The sequence below is a fragment of the Leuresthes tenuis genome, unplaced genomic scaffold (genome assembly GCF_036924035.1).
Source record: "Leuresthes tenuis unplaced genomic scaffold, fLeuTen1.0.hap1 SCAF_47, whole genome shotgun sequence".
Taxonomy (NCBI): Eukaryota; Metazoa; Chordata; class Actinopteri; order Atheriniformes; family Atherinopsidae; genus Leuresthes; species Leuresthes tenuis.
The window spans coordinates 462,489-477,720 of NW_027325401.1; the positions used below are offsets into that span (position 1 = coordinate 462,489).

The window sequence follows — 15,232 nt, forward strand, 5'->3', positions numbered from 1 at the left end:
AAGTTAAGACTGCTTTGTCCTTCATATTTATTCATGTCTAATCAAGTTTCAACGATATACAACGTTGTACTTTGTAGAATGAGAAAGAACTTCTTCAGCAATAAGCATCTCTCGACATATGACGAAATACAGATTTTGCTATAAAATTAATTCCTTCTATCAGCCTGACTTAAAACTGTTTGTCCTCCTTATTTATCCACTTCAAATCAAGTTTCAACAATTAAAAAAATGTTGTAGTTTGAGAAAAAACAACTTCATCTTAAGCAATCAGTAGGGTAAGAAAGGGTAAGAAAAGGTGCAAATGCCAACCATACATCACTAAAAGGTGGAGCGGAAGTATTCGGCTGCAAGTAGGTGCGAATGCCTGACAATGTATGATCAAAAGAGGGAGCGGAGGTTTTCGGCTGCCAGGTCTGAATGTCCAACCATAATTTGTAAAAACCGGGGAAGAAAAGGCTCGAAAGCCCGACTATACACCATCAAAAGCGGGAGCGGAGGTGTTCGGCTGCAAGTAGGTGTGAATGTTCGACCATAATTTGTAAAAAGCGGGTAAGAAAAGGTTCGAATGCCCGACTATATATTAACCAAAGCAGGAGGAGAGGTCTTCGGATACGAGTGGGTGAGAATTTACAACCATAATCTATAAAATGCGGTGAAAAAAAAGGTGTGAATACCCCATAGAACACTAAAAGGTAGAGCGGAAGTGTTCGGCTGCAAGAAGGTGTGAATGTCTGACCATAGTTTGTAAAAAGCGGGTAAGAAAAGGTTCGAATGCCCGAACATACACCATCAAAGGAGGGAGCGGAGGTGTTCCGCTGTAAGAAGGTGTGAATGTCCGACCATAGTTGGCAAAAAGCAGGTAAGAAAAGGTTAAAATACCCGATTGTACACAATCAATAGCGGGAGCAGAGTTGTTCCACTACTAAAAGGTGTGAAAGTCCGACCATGGTTTGTAAAAAGCGGGTAAGAAAAGGTGTGAATGCCCGACAATGTATGATCAAAAGAGGGAGAGGAGGTTTTCGGCTGAAACAAGGTCTGAATGTCCATCCATATTTTGTAAAAATCTGGGAAGAAAAGGCTCGAAAGCCCGACTATACACCATCAACATCTGGAGCGGAGGTGTTCAGCTGCAAGAAGGTCTGAATGTCCATCAATAATTGCTAGAAAACATGGAAGAGAATTTTCGAATATCAAACCGCACATGATCATAAGCGGGAGAGGAGGTGTTCAAATGCAAGAAGGTGTGAATGTCCACCCATAATTACTGCAAAATGGGTAAGAAAAGGTACGAATGCCCAACCATACATGATCCTAACAGGGAGCGGAGGTGTTTGGCTGCGACAAGGTGTGTATGTACACCCATAATTAATGAAAAGCGGGCAACAAGTAGGTTTGAATACCCATCATCAAAAGCAGGAGTGGATGTGTTCGGCTACAAGAAGGTTTGAATGTCTGACCATAGTTTGTAAAAAGCGGGTAAGAAAAGGTTTGAATGCCCGAACATACACCATCAAAGGAGGGAGCTGAGGTGTTCCGCTGTAAGAAGGTGTGAATGTCCAACCATAATTGGCAAAAAGCAGGTAAGAAAAGGTTAAAATACCCTATTGTACACAATCAATAGCGGGAGCAGAGTTGTTCCGCTACTAAAAGGAGGTTTTCGGCTGAAAGAAGGTCTGAATGTCCATCCATAATTTGTAAAAATCGGGGAAGAAAAGGCTCGAAAGCCCGACTATACACCATCAACAGCTGGAGCGGAGGTGTTCAGCTGCAAGACGGTCTGAATGTCCATCAATAATTGCTAGAAAACATGGAAGAGAATTTTCGAATATCAAACCGCACATAATCATAAGCGGGAGAGGAGGTGTTAAAATGCAAAAAGGTGTGAATGTCCACCCATAATTACTGCAAAATGGGTAAGAAAAGGTACGAATGCCAAACCATACATCATCAAAAGCAGGAGTGGATGTGTTCGGCTACAAGAAGGTTTTAATGTCTGACCATAGTTTGTAAAAAACGGGTAAGAAAAGGTTCGAATGCCCGAACATACACCATCAAAAGAGGGAGCGGAGGTGTTCCACTGTAAGAAGGTGTGAATGTCTGACCATAGTTGGTAAAAAGCGGGTAAGAAAAGGTGAAAATACCCGACTGTACACAATCAATAGCGGGAGCGGAGTTGTTCGGCTACTAAAATGTGTGAAAGTCCGACCCTGGTTTGTAAAAAGCGGGTAAGAGAAGGTGCGAATGCCCGACAATGTATGATCAAAAGAGGGAGCGGAGGTTTTCGGCTGCAAGAAGGTCTGAATGTCCAACAATAATTTTGTAAAAACCGGGGAAGAAAAGGCTCGAAAGCCCGACTATACATCATCAAAAGCGGGAGCGGAGGTGTTCACCTGCAAGAAGGTCTGAATGTCCATCAATAATTGCTAGAAAACATGAAAGAAAATTTTCGAATATCAAACCACACATCATCATAAGCGGGAGAGGAGGTGTTCAGCTGCAAGAAGGTGTGAATGTCCGACCATAGTTTGTAAAAAATGGGTAAGAAAAGGTGCGAATGCTCAACCATACATCATCAAAAGCAGGAGTGGATGTGTTCGGCTAAATGAAGGTTTGAATGTCCGACCATAGTTCGTAAAATGCGGGTAAGAAAAGGTTCGAATGCCCAAACATACACCATCAAAAGAGGGAGCGGAGGTGTTCCGCTGTAAGACGGTGTGAATGTCCAACAATAGTTGGTATAAAGTGGGTAAGAAAAGGTTAAAATACCCGACTGTACACAATCAATAGCGGGAGCGGAGTTGTTCGGCTACAAGAAGGTGTGAAAGTCCGACCATGGTTTGTAAAAAGCGGGTAAGAAAAGGTTCGAATGCCCGAATATATACCATCAAAAGCGGAAGCGGAGGTGTTCGTCTGCAAGAAGGTGTGAATATCCGACCAAAGTTTGTAAAAAGCAGTGAAGAAAAGTTTCGAATATCCAACCAAACATAATCAAAAGCGGGAGCGGAAGTGTTCGGCTGTGAGTAGGTGTGAATGTCAAACCATAATTGCTGAAAAATGTGTTAGAAAAGACTAGAATGCCGGACCATACATCATCAAAAGCGGGAAAAGTGGTGTTCGACTGCAAGTAGGTGTGAATGTCCAGCCATAATTACTCACAAACCGGTAAGAAAAGGTAGTATTGCCAGACCATACATTATCAAAACAGGGAGCGGAGGTGGTTCAGCTGCAAGGTGTGAATGTCTGACTAAAGTTTATAAAAAGCGGGTAAGACAAGGTGCGAATGCCTGACAATGTATGATCAAATGAGGGAGCGGAGGTTTTCGGCTGCAAGGTCTGAATGTACAACCATAATTTGTAAAAACCGGGGAAGAAAAGGCTCGAAAGCCCGACTATACACCATCAAAAGCGGGAGCGGAGGTGTTCGGCTGCAAGTAGGTGTGAATGTTCGACCATAATTTGTAAAAAGCGGGTAAGAAAAGGTTTGAATGCCCGACTATATATTAACAAAAGCAGGAGGAGAGGTCTTCGGATAAGAGTGGGTGAGAATTTCCAACCATAATCAATAAAATGCGGTGAAAAAAAAGGTGTGAATACCCCATAGAACACTAAAAGGTGGAGCAGAAGTGTTCGGCTGCAAGAAGGTGTGACTGTTCGACTATATTTAGTGAAAAGCAGGTGAAGCAAGGTCTGAATGCCCAACCTTACATCATCAAAAACGAGATCAGAGGTGTTTGGCTGCAAGAAGGCCATAGTTTGCCAAAAGCGGGTAAGCTGCGAATGACCGACTAAATATCAACAAAAGTGGGGGCGGAGGTCTTCGGATGCAAGTGGGTGTGAATATCCCACCATACAAGTATGGTGGAGAGGAAGCTGTGAATGGCCGACCATAGTAAAAAGCGGGTGAGAAAAGGTGCGAATGTCCAATCATACATGATCAAAACAGGGAGCGGAGGTGTTTGGCTGCGACAAGGTGTGTATGTCCACCCATAATTAATGAAAAGCGGGCAACAAGTAGGTTTGAATACCCATCATCAAAAGCAGGAGTGGATGTGTTCGGCTACAAGAAGGTTTGAATGTCTGACCATAGTTTGTAAAAAGCGAGTAAGAAAAGGTTCGAGTGCCCGAACATACACCATCAAAAGAGGGAGCGGAGGTGTTCCGCTGTAAGACGGTGTGAATGTCCAACAATAGTTGGTAAAAAGCGGGTAAGAAAAGGTTAAAATACCCGACTGCACACAATCAATAGCGGGAGCGGAGTTGTTCGGCTACAAGAAGGTGTGAAAGTCCGACCATGGTTTGTAAAAAGCGGGTAAGAAAAGGTGCGAATGCCCGACAATGTATGATCAAAAGAGGGAGTGGAGGTTTTCGGCTGCAAGAAGGTCTGAATGTCCAACCATAATTTGTAAAAACCGGGGAAGAAAAGGCTCGAAAGCCCGACTATACACCATCAAAAGCGAGATAGGTTGTGTTCAGCTTCAAGACGGTGTTCAGCTTCAAGACGGTCTGAATGTCCATCAATAATTGCTAGAAAACATGAAAGAAAATTTTCAAATATCAAACTGCACATGATCATAAGCAGGAGAGGAGGTGTTCAGCTGCAAGAAGGTGTGAATGTCTACCCATAATTACTGAAAAATGGGTAAGAAAAAGTGCGAATGCCTAACCATACATCATCAAAAGAGGGAGCGGAGGTGTTCCGCTGTAAGACGGTGTGAATGTCCGACCATAGATGGTAAAAAGCGGGTAAGAAAAGGTTAAATTACCCGACTGTACACAATCAAAAGAGGGAGCGGAGTTGTTCAGCTAAGAGAAGGTGTGAAAGTCCGACCTTGGTTTGTAAAAAGCGGGTAAGAAAAGATTCGTATGCCCGAATATACACCATCAAAAGCGGAAGCGGAGGTGTTCGGCTGCAAGATATTGTGAACGTCCGACCAAAGTTTGTAAAAAGCAGTTAAGAAAAGGTTTGAATATCCAACCATACATAATCAAAAGCGGGAGCAGAGCTGTTCGACTGCAAGTAGGTGTGAATGTCCAACCATAATTGCTGAAGAATGTGTTAGAAAAGGTAAGAATGCTGGACTATACATCATCAAAAGCGGTAGAGGTGGTGTTCGGCTGCAAAAAGGTGTGACTGTTCGACTAAAGTTTGTAAAAAGTGGGTAAGACAAGGTGCGAATGCCTGACAATGTATGATCAAAAGCGGGAGCGGAGGTGTTCAGCTGCAAGAAGGTCTACATGTCCATCAATAATTACTAGAAAACATGAAAGAAACTTTTCGAAAATCAAACCGCACATGATCATAAGTGGGAGAGGAGGTGTTCAGCTGCAAGGTGTGAATTTCCACCCATAATTCCTGAAAAATGGGCAAAAAAAAGGTGTGAATGCCCAACCATACATCATCAAAAGTAGGAGTGGAAGTGTTCGGCTACAAGAAGGTGTGAACGTCCAACCAAAATATGTAAAAAGAAGTTAAGAAAAGGTTCGAATATCCAACCAAACATAATCAAAAGCGGGAGCAGAGCTGTTCAACTGCAAGTAGGTGTGAATGTCAGATCATAATTTGCAAAAAGCTGATGAGAAAGGGTGAGAATGCCCGACTATACATCATCAAATGCGGGAGCGGAGTTGTTCGGCTGTGAGTAGGTGTGAATCTCCGACCATAATTGCTGAAAAATGTGTTAGAAAAGGTAAAAATGCCGGTCCATACATTATCAAAAGCGAGATAGGTTGTGTTCGGCTGCAAGTAGGTGTGAATGTCCAGCCATAATTACTCACAAACGGGTAAGAAAAGGTAGTATTGCCAGACCATATATGATCAAAACAGGGAGCGGAGGTGTTTCAGCTGCAAGAAGGTTTGAATGTCAAACTAAAGTTCAAATATATTAACAAAAGCGGGAGGAGAGGTCTTCGGATGAAAGTGGTTGAAAATTTCCAACCATAATGTATAAAATGCGGTGAAAAAAAAGGTGTGATAGAACACTAAAAGGTGGAGCGGAAGTGTTCGGCTGCAAGAAGGTGTGAATGTCCGACTATATTTGGTGAAAAGCAGGTGAAGCAAGGTCTGAATGCCCAACCTTACATCATCAAAAGCAAGATCAGAGTTGTTAGGCTGCAAGAAGGCCATAGTTTGCCAAAAGCGGGTAAGGTGCGAATGTCCGACTAAATATCAACAAAATTTGGGGCGGAGGTTTTCGGATGCAAGTGGGTGTGAATATCCCACCATACAAGTATGGTGGAGAGGAAGCTGTGAATAGCCGACCATAGTTTGGAAAAAGCGGGTAAGAAAAGGTTTGAATGCCCGAACATACACCATCAAAAGAGGGAGCGGAGGTGTTCCGCTGTACGAAGGTGTGAATGTCCGACCATACTTGGTAAAAAGCGGGTAAGAAAAGGTTAAAATACCCGACTGTACACAATCAATAGCGGGAGCGGATGTGTTCGGCTACAAGAAGGTGTGACAGTCCGACCATGGTTTGTAAAAAGCGGGTAAGAAAAGGTGCGAATGTCCGACAATGTATGATCAAAAGAGAGAGCGGAGGTTTTCGGATACACGAAGGTTTGAATGTCCTACCATAGTTTGTAAAAAGCGGGTAAGAAAAGGTTCGAATGCCCGACTATACACCATAAAAAGCGGGAGCGGAGGTGTTCCGCTGTAAGACGGTGTGAATGTCCGACGATAGTTGGTAAAAAGCGGGTAAGAAAAGGTTAAAATACCCGACTGTACACAATCAATAGCGGGAGCGGAGTTGTTCAGCTAAGAGAAGGTGTGAAAGTCCGACCATGGTTTGTAAAAAGCAGTTAAGAAAAGGTTCGAATATCCAACCAAACATAATCAAAAGCGGGAGCAGAGCTGTTCGACTGCAAGTAGGTGTGAATGTCCAGCCATAATTACTCACAAACGGGGGAAGAAAAGGTAGTATTGCCAGACCATACATGATCAAAACAGGTAGCGGAGGTTTGCTGCAAGGTGTTAATGTCTGACTATAGTTTGTAAAAAGCGGGTAAGACAAGGTGCGAATGCCCAACAATGTATGATCAAAAGAGAGAGCGGAGGTGTTCGGCTGCAAGGTCTGAATGTCCAACCATAATTTGTAAAAACCGGGTAAGAAAAGGCTCGAAAGCCCGACTATACATCATCAAAAGCGGGAGCGGAGGTGTTCAGCTGCAAGAAGGTGTGAATGTTCGACTAAAGTTTGTAAAAAGCTGGTAAGACAAGGAGCGATGTCCCGACATTGTATGATCAAAAGCGGGAGCGGAGGTGTCCGGCTGTGAGTAGGTGTGAATGTCCGACCATAATTGCTGAAAAATGTGTTAGAAAAGGTAAGAATACTGGACCATACATCATCAAAAGCGGGAGAGGTGGTGTTCGGCTGCAAGAAGGTGTGAAAGTCCGACAATGGTTTGTAAAAAGCGGGTAAAAAAAGGTTCAAATGCCCGAATATACATCATCAAAAGCGGAAGCGGAGGTGTTCGGATGCAAGAAGGTGTGAGCGTCCGACCAAAGTTTGTAAAAAGCAGTGAAAAGCGAGAAAAAGCATTTCGTGAGTTCTGCATGATTTGGGATTTTGCTTATAAAATGCATTACTTCACTCAAACTATGTTAAAACTGATTTGTCCTTCATATTTACCATGTCTAGAAATATTTAAACAAAAAAACAACGTTGTACTTTGCAGTAAAAGAAAGAGCAAATCTAAAGTTTCAGGAATCCGAGTATAAGCCTGCTTTCATGAGTTCTGCACGATTTCGGATTTTGCTATAAAATGAATTGCTTTGCTCAAACCAAGTTAAAACTGCTTTGTCCTTCCATATTCATCAATGTCTAGATCGACTTCAACAAAGAAAAACATTGGACTTTGCAGTAGAAGAAGTTGAAATCCATCTACACATTGATAAATATGAAGGACAAAGCAGTTCCCACTTGCCCATAAGAAAATAAGCTTATTCTCGGATTCCTGATCCTTCAGTGTTGCTCTTTCTTCTACTGCAAAATACAATGTTGTTCTTTGTTGAAGTCGATCTAGACATTGATAAATATGAAGGAAAAAGCAGTTTTAACTTGGTTTGAGTGAATTAATTCATTTTATACATAAAATCCGAAATCGTGCAGAACTCATGAATATAAGCTTATTCTCGGATTCCTAAAACTTTTGATTGGCTCTTTCTTTTACTGCAAAGTACAACGTTGTTTTTTTTGTTTAAATATATCGAGACATTGATAAATATGAAGGTAAAAGCCGTTTTAACATAGTTTGAGTGAAGGAATTGATTTTATAGATAAAATCCCAAATCATGCAGAACTCCTCAAAAGGGGCGTATGGCTTAATCACAAGTGTGGTTCTTTCTCATTCAGGGTAGTATGAGGAAGTTTATGCTTGAAATATATGTAGAAATGGGTACATATGAAGGACAAAGCAGTGTTAACTTAGTTTGAGTGAAGGAATTCATTTTATACATAAAATCCCAAATCATGCAGAACGTATGAAAAGAAGCTTATTCTCGGATTCCTGATCCTTCAGTTTTGCTCTTTCTTCTACTGCAAAATACAATGTTGTTCTTTGTTGAAGTCGATCTAGACATTGATAAATATGAAGGAAAAAGCAGTTTTAACTTGGTTTGAGTGAATGAATTCATTTTATACATAAAATCCGAAATCGTGCAGAACTCATGAAAATAAGCTTATTCTCGGATTCCGAAAACTTTTGATTTGCACTTTCTTTTACTGCAAAGTACAACGTTGTTTTTTGTTGAAATCTATCTAGACATTGATTACATTCACACCTACTTGCAGTCGAACACCTTCTCATCCACTTATGATCATGTGCGGTTGGGCTTTCGCACCTTTTCTTACCCATTTTTCAGTAATTATGGGTGGACATTCAGACCTTCTTGCAGCCGAAAACCTCCGCTCCTCTTTTGATCATACATTGTCGGGCATTCACACCTTGTCTTACCCGCTTTTTACAAACTTTAGTCGGACATTCAAACCTTCTTGCAGCTTAACCACCTCCGCTCCCTGTTTTGATCATATATGGTCTGGCAATAGTACCTTTTCTTACCCGTTTGTGAGTAATTATGGCTGGACATTCACACCTTCTTGCAGCTGAACACAACCTCTCCTGCTTTTGATGATATATGGTCCGGCCTTCTTACCTTTTCTAACACATTTTTCAGCAATTATGGTCGGACATTCACACCTACTCACAGACGAACACCTCCGCTCCCACATTTGATAGTGTATAGTCGGGCATTCTCACCCTTTCTCATCAGCTTTTTGCAAATTATGATCTGATATTCACACCTACTTGAAGTCGAACAGCTCTGCTCCCGCTTTTGATTAAGTTTGGTTGGATATTCGAACCTTTTCTTAATGCTTTTTACAAACTTTGGTCGGACGTTCACACCGTCTTGCAGCCGAACACCTCCGCTTCCGCTTTTGATGGTGTATAGTCGGGCATTCGAGCCTTTTCTTACCCACCTATTACTTACTATGGTTGTACATTCAAACCTTCTTGTAGCCGAACACATCCGCTCCTGCTTTTGATGATGTATGATTTGGCATTCGCACCTTTTCTTACCCATTTTTCAGTAATTATTGGTCGGACATTCAGACCTTCTTGCACCTGAACACCTCTGCTCCCGCTTTTGATGGTGTCTAGTCGGGCTTTCGAGCCTTTTCTTCCCCGATTTTTACAAATTATGGTTGGACATTCAGACCTTGCAGCCGAAAACCTCCGCTCCCTCTTTTGATCATACATTGTCGGGCATTCGCCCCTTGTCTTACACGGTTTTTACAAACTTTAGTCAGACATTCACACCTTGCAGCTGAACCACCTCCATTTCCTGTTTTGATCATGTGTGGTCTGGAAATACTACCTTTTCTTCCCCCGTTTGTGAGTAATTATGGCTGGACATTCACACCTACTTGCAGCCGAAAAACCACCTCTCCCGCTTTTGATGATGTATTGTCCGGCATTCTAGTCTTTTCTATCACATTTTTCAACAATTATGATCTGACATTCACACCTACTTGCAGTCGAACAGCTCTGCTCCCGCTTTTGATTATGTTCGGTTGGATATTCAAACCTTTTCTTAACTGCTTTTTACAAACTTTGGTCGGACGTTCACACCTTCTTGCAGCCGAACACCCCCGCTTCCGCTTTTGATGGTATATATTCGGGTATTCGAACCTTCTCTTACCCGCTTTTTACAAACCATGGTTGGACTTTCATACCTTCTTGTAGCTGAACAACTCCACTCCTGCTTTTGATGATTTATGGTTGGACATTCGAATCTTTTCCTACCCATTTTTCAGTAATTATAGGTGGATATTCACATCTTCTTGCAGCTGAACACCTCCTCTCCCGCTAATGATCATGTAAGGTTTGATATTCGAAAATTTTCTTTCATGTTTTAAAGCAATTATTAATGGACATTCACACCTACTTGTAGCCGAACACCACCTCTCCCGCTTTTGATGATGTATGGACCGGCATTCTTACCTTTTCTAACACATTTTTCAGCAATTATGGTTGGAGAATCACACCTACTCACAGCCGAACAACTCCGCTACCGCATTTGATGGTGTATAGTCGGGATTTCTCACCCTTTTTCATCAGCTTTTTCTTTTCTTTTCTTTTCTTTTCTTTTCTTTTCTTTACCTTTTCTTAACTGCTTTTTTACAAACTTTGGTCGGACGTTCACACCTTCTTGCAGCCGAACACTTACACTTCCGGTTTTGATAGTGTATATTCGGGCATACGAACCTTTTCTTACCCGCTTTTTACAAACCATGGTCGGACTTTCACACCTTCTCTTAGCTGAACAACTCCGCTCCCTCTTTTGATTGTGTACAGTCGGGTATTTTAACCTTTTCTTACCCGCTTTTTACCAACTATGATCGGACATTCACACCGTCTTACAGCGGAACACCTCCGCTCCCTCTTTTGATGGTGTATGTTCGGGCATTCGAACCTTTTCTTACCCGCTTTTTACAAACCAGGGTTGGACTTTCACACCGTCTTACAGCGGAACACCTCCTCTCCCGCTTATGATCATGTACGGTTTGATATTCGAAAATTTACTTTCTTGTTTTAAAGCAATTATTGATGGACATTCAAACCTTCTTTTTGATGGTGTATAGTTGGGCTTTCGAGCCTTTTCTTCCCGGTTTTTACAAACCATGGTCGGACTTTCACACCTTCTTGTAGCCGAACAACTCCGCTCCTGCTATTGATTGTGTACAGTCGGGTATTTTAACCTTTTCTTACCCGCTTTTTACCAACTATGGTCGGACATTCACACCGTCTTACAGCGGAACACCTCTGCTCCCGCTTTTGATGGTGTATAGTCGGGCATTCGAACCTTTTCTTACCCGCTTTTTACAAACTATGGTTGGACTTTCACACCTTCTTGTAGCCGAACACATCCGCTCCCGCTATTGATTGTGTACAGTTGGGTATTCAAACCTTTTCTTACCCGCTTTTTCCAAACTATGGTCGGCTATTCACAGCTTCCTCTCCACCATACTTGTATGGTTGGATATTCACACCCACTTGCATCCGAAGACCTCTGCCCCAAATTTTTTTGATATTTAGTCGGACATTCGCACCTTACCCGCTTTTGGCAAACTATGGCCTTCTTGCAGCCAAACACCTCTGATCTCGCATTTGATGATGTAAGGTTTGGCATTCAGACCTTGCTTCACCTGCTTTTCACCAAATATAGTCGGACATTCACACCTTCTTGCAGCCGAACACTTCCGCTCCACCTTTTAGTGTTCTATCACACCTTTTTTTCACCGCATTTTATACATTATGGTCGGAAATTTTGACATCTGCCTTACATATAACGATTAGCGGTTTAGCAGTTTTAATTTAGTTTGAGTGAAGGAATTCATTTTATAGCAAAATCCGAAATCGTGAAGAACTCATGAAAGTAAGCTTATTCTCGGATTCCTGAAACTTTAGATTTGCTATTTCTTTTACTGCAAAGTACAACGTTGGTTTTTTTGTTTAAATCTTTCAAGACATGGTAAATATGAAGGACAAAGCAGTTTTAACATAGTTTGAGTGAAGGAATTCATTTTATTGATAAAATCCCAAGAGTCTGCTGAGAAAAGAGAGTGAATGCGAAGTAGACTTTAACACGGCTCTGGGAGCGAGCCGAGTGCGGGCTAACCGGGAGAATTGCTTGAAAGAAACGCGACACCGAATGAGCGGTCAGAACAAAGCCTCAATACGGTTTTCCCGTGGTGTTTTTGTTGCTGCCTTGTCTTTTGCACAGAGTAAAAGACAAGGCAGCCATCGAATAGGGCCCGATTGTTCCTACTTGGTCAGCCGAGGAGCAAGGGGGGGGGGGGGGGGGGGGTTGGGCAAGCGTCTCAACCAAGCAAAGCTCACCATGGGGAAGGTTGCTATGCCAACTAGCCTGATGCCCTGCTCCCGCAGTGACGGATAATCGTACTCTGGTTTCTCTTCATAACGTACAAGTCTTTCGCCTTTTACTAAAGACTTCTGTGGAGAGCAGCACTAATGAGTTGTTTCTATTTTTGGCAGGCTTTACCTTTGCGGGTGAAGCCCTTTCTGTCTGTGCAAAAGAAATCTTGTTACTGTGCAGAGTGACTTCTCTGAGTAGAGTCGCCTTACTTGTTGAGACTGTGCCGATGTTCGAAGCTGGAGTGCAAAGTTGTTGCTTGAATGGTGCTTGCTGGAGCATGCGGGAGTGCAAAGTTATACCATTTAAAAGGGCTGAAGAGTGCTCAGTGCAGCGGGTGGGCGGAGGTGCAACGTGACACTCTGGCCACCTATGGCCATAAAAAGAACACTGCTACAAGTGCGCATTGTGCCAGCAAGGGCCCTCGGACCTGAAACAGTGGACAGTTATCGCTTCTCGGCCTTTTGGCTAAGATCAAGTGTAGTATCTGTTCTTATCAGTTTAATATGTCCCTCTATACGAGGACAACATATTAAATGGATTTTTAAGAATAGGAGTTGAAAAAGAAGCTTGCTCCATTCACTCCAAGCCTCGACCCGGTACTGCAGTGCCGCTGGGAACGGTGCGCTCTCCTCTGCTCTTGTGAAAAAGCAAACAGCGGTGCAGGATGGAAGTTTCAGGGAGCCCAAGATGAAACTTTCTTTTAATCTGCTGAGAAAAGAGAGTGAATGTGAAGTGGACTTTAACACGGCTCTGGGAGCGAGCCGAGTGCGGGTTAACCGGGAGAATTGCTTGAAAGAAACGCGACACCGAATGAGTGGTCAGAACAAAGCCTCAATACGGTGTTCCCGTGGTGTTTGTGGCTGCCTTGTCTTTTGCACAGAGTAAAAGACAAGGCAGCCATCGAATAGATTGTTTCTACTTGGTCAGCCGAGGAGCGGGGGGGGGGGGGGGGGGGGCAAGCGTCTCAACCAAGCAAAGCTCACCAAGTAGGAACAATCGGGGCCCTTTTCGATGGCTGCAACACCTGAAAGAGATATTGATGCGAGACCCGATCAAATGCTTTTTCAAAGTCTAAATTTAAGATGACAAGCCGGGTGTTTCTGTCTCTAGCGTAATCAATGATGTCTCGAATCAGTACGAGGCTGTCGGTGAGTTGTCTCCCTGAGATGGCACAAGCTTGGTCTGGGTGAATTACCTCCTCTAAAACAGAGGACATCCGTGTCGCTAAAACCTTGCAAAAAAGTTTACAGTCAAAGTTTAAAAGTGTGATGGGCCTCCAATTCTTTAGGTCAGTCTTATCATTTTTTTATAAAGTAGAGTCACTATTCCCACTCTAAAACTGTCAGGCAGTCGGTCGAGTTTTTCAAAATCTTTAAAAACATCTAAAATGTCTGATGATAAAAGGTCCCAATAGGTCAGATAGAATTCTGCAGGAAGCCCGTCTAAACCCGGAGCTCGACTTCTCTTAAAACCTGTTAGGCATTTTTTTAACTCTAAAGCAGTAAAATTCTGTGTCAAGTGTGCATTCTCTTTTACGGTTTTGTCAACGAATTTTAAGATTTCTGCCGATGTTTCCAAGTGCACTGGTTTCTCTTTGTACATGTTACTATAAAAGGTATGTACAGTTTCAATCATCTCTTGTGTGGATTTTGTTAAAAACCCATCTTCTCTTTTTAGATTTTGAATACACTCCTTTTTATTTTCTTAACTTTCTTTCTTTTTCACCTTCCTCAATTTCCTGCTCCCTGCTTCTTACAAAAATTCCTTTACTCTTTATTTCTGCTAAAACTGACATTTCCTTTTTGACATCTTTGATTTCTTCTTTAAAGTCTATGCCACACTGATTTAGTTTAAAGTAGCGCTGTAAGCGTTTATGTAGTCCCATCATACATCTATTCTCTTTCCTTTTTTTACGTTTACCTTGCTGTTTAAAAAAAGTCTGGGTCGTTTCCTTCACCATTTCCCACCATTGTGCATGTGTTTCGTAGAGGTCTTGAAGGGTCTGCCACTCTTTATAACATTCCCTGTACTGACTGACTATGATTTCATCCTCCAACAGGGAACAGTTGAGTTTCCACAGACCACTTCCTACCGTCACACCAGAAGGGGGTGAAAGGGTGCAGGAGAGCATAAGGTGGTCTGAAAAGAAAACAGGGGTTAATCTAACATCAGTGGGTGGGCAATCTCTAGTAAAGAAATAATCAATGCGAGAGGCTCTGGTGCCATCATGACTAAACCAGGTGAAGCCCTCCTCTCTGGGATGCATGGTTTTAAAACAGTCAGTAAGCTTAAAATCCCTGCATATGCCCTGAAGTAAAATCGAAGTCTTATCCACTTTAAAATCTACCCCTGCTCTTTTTCTATCTTTCCTGCTCAAGATACAGTTAAAATCCCCTACTACAACTAAAGGTACTTGCCCTAGCATGTAAAGCTGTATATCTTCTAAAAGGTCATACCTTTCATTTTTTCCATTGAAACCATAAATATTTAAGAGGTTAAAGTCTTGCCCCATAAAATTCAAGTGTGCTAAAAGTGCCCGTCCGTCTCTCACCACTGTGCTACCTTTCACCAGAACATGCGGATTTTTAATTAGAATGGCCACACCATCATTTTTATTTTGATTTGAGCCACTCCATATCGATAAATGGGGCCACATTTCCTCCCATTGTCTATGGTTTTTTTAAAAAGGTAGTCCACATTCTTGTATTAAAAACACATCTGATTTTATGGAGTCTAAGAAGGATAAAATACTCTGGGCTCTTGTCTTTGATTTCACACTTCTCACATTTAGTGTTG

At 42.3% G+C, this 15,232-nt stretch overlaps 2 non-coding genes across 2 annotated transcripts; both read left to right on the forward strand.

Annotated features, from left to right (window-relative positions):
- The first annotated feature begins 12,459 nt into the window (after nt 1-12,459).
- Nucleotides 12,460-12,573, forward strand: LOC140285573 (U5 spliceosomal RNA). The gene has a single exon (XR_011910586.1). It is a non-coding gene; the product is annotated as a U5 spliceosomal RNA (small nuclear RNA).
- Nucleotides 12,574-12,881: 308 nt separating this feature from the next.
- Nucleotides 12,882-13,066, forward strand: LOC140285564 (U2 spliceosomal RNA). The gene has a single exon (XR_011910578.1). It is a non-coding gene; the product is annotated as a U2 spliceosomal RNA (small nuclear RNA).
- The last annotated feature ends 2,166 nt before the right edge of the window (nt 13,067-15,232 follow it).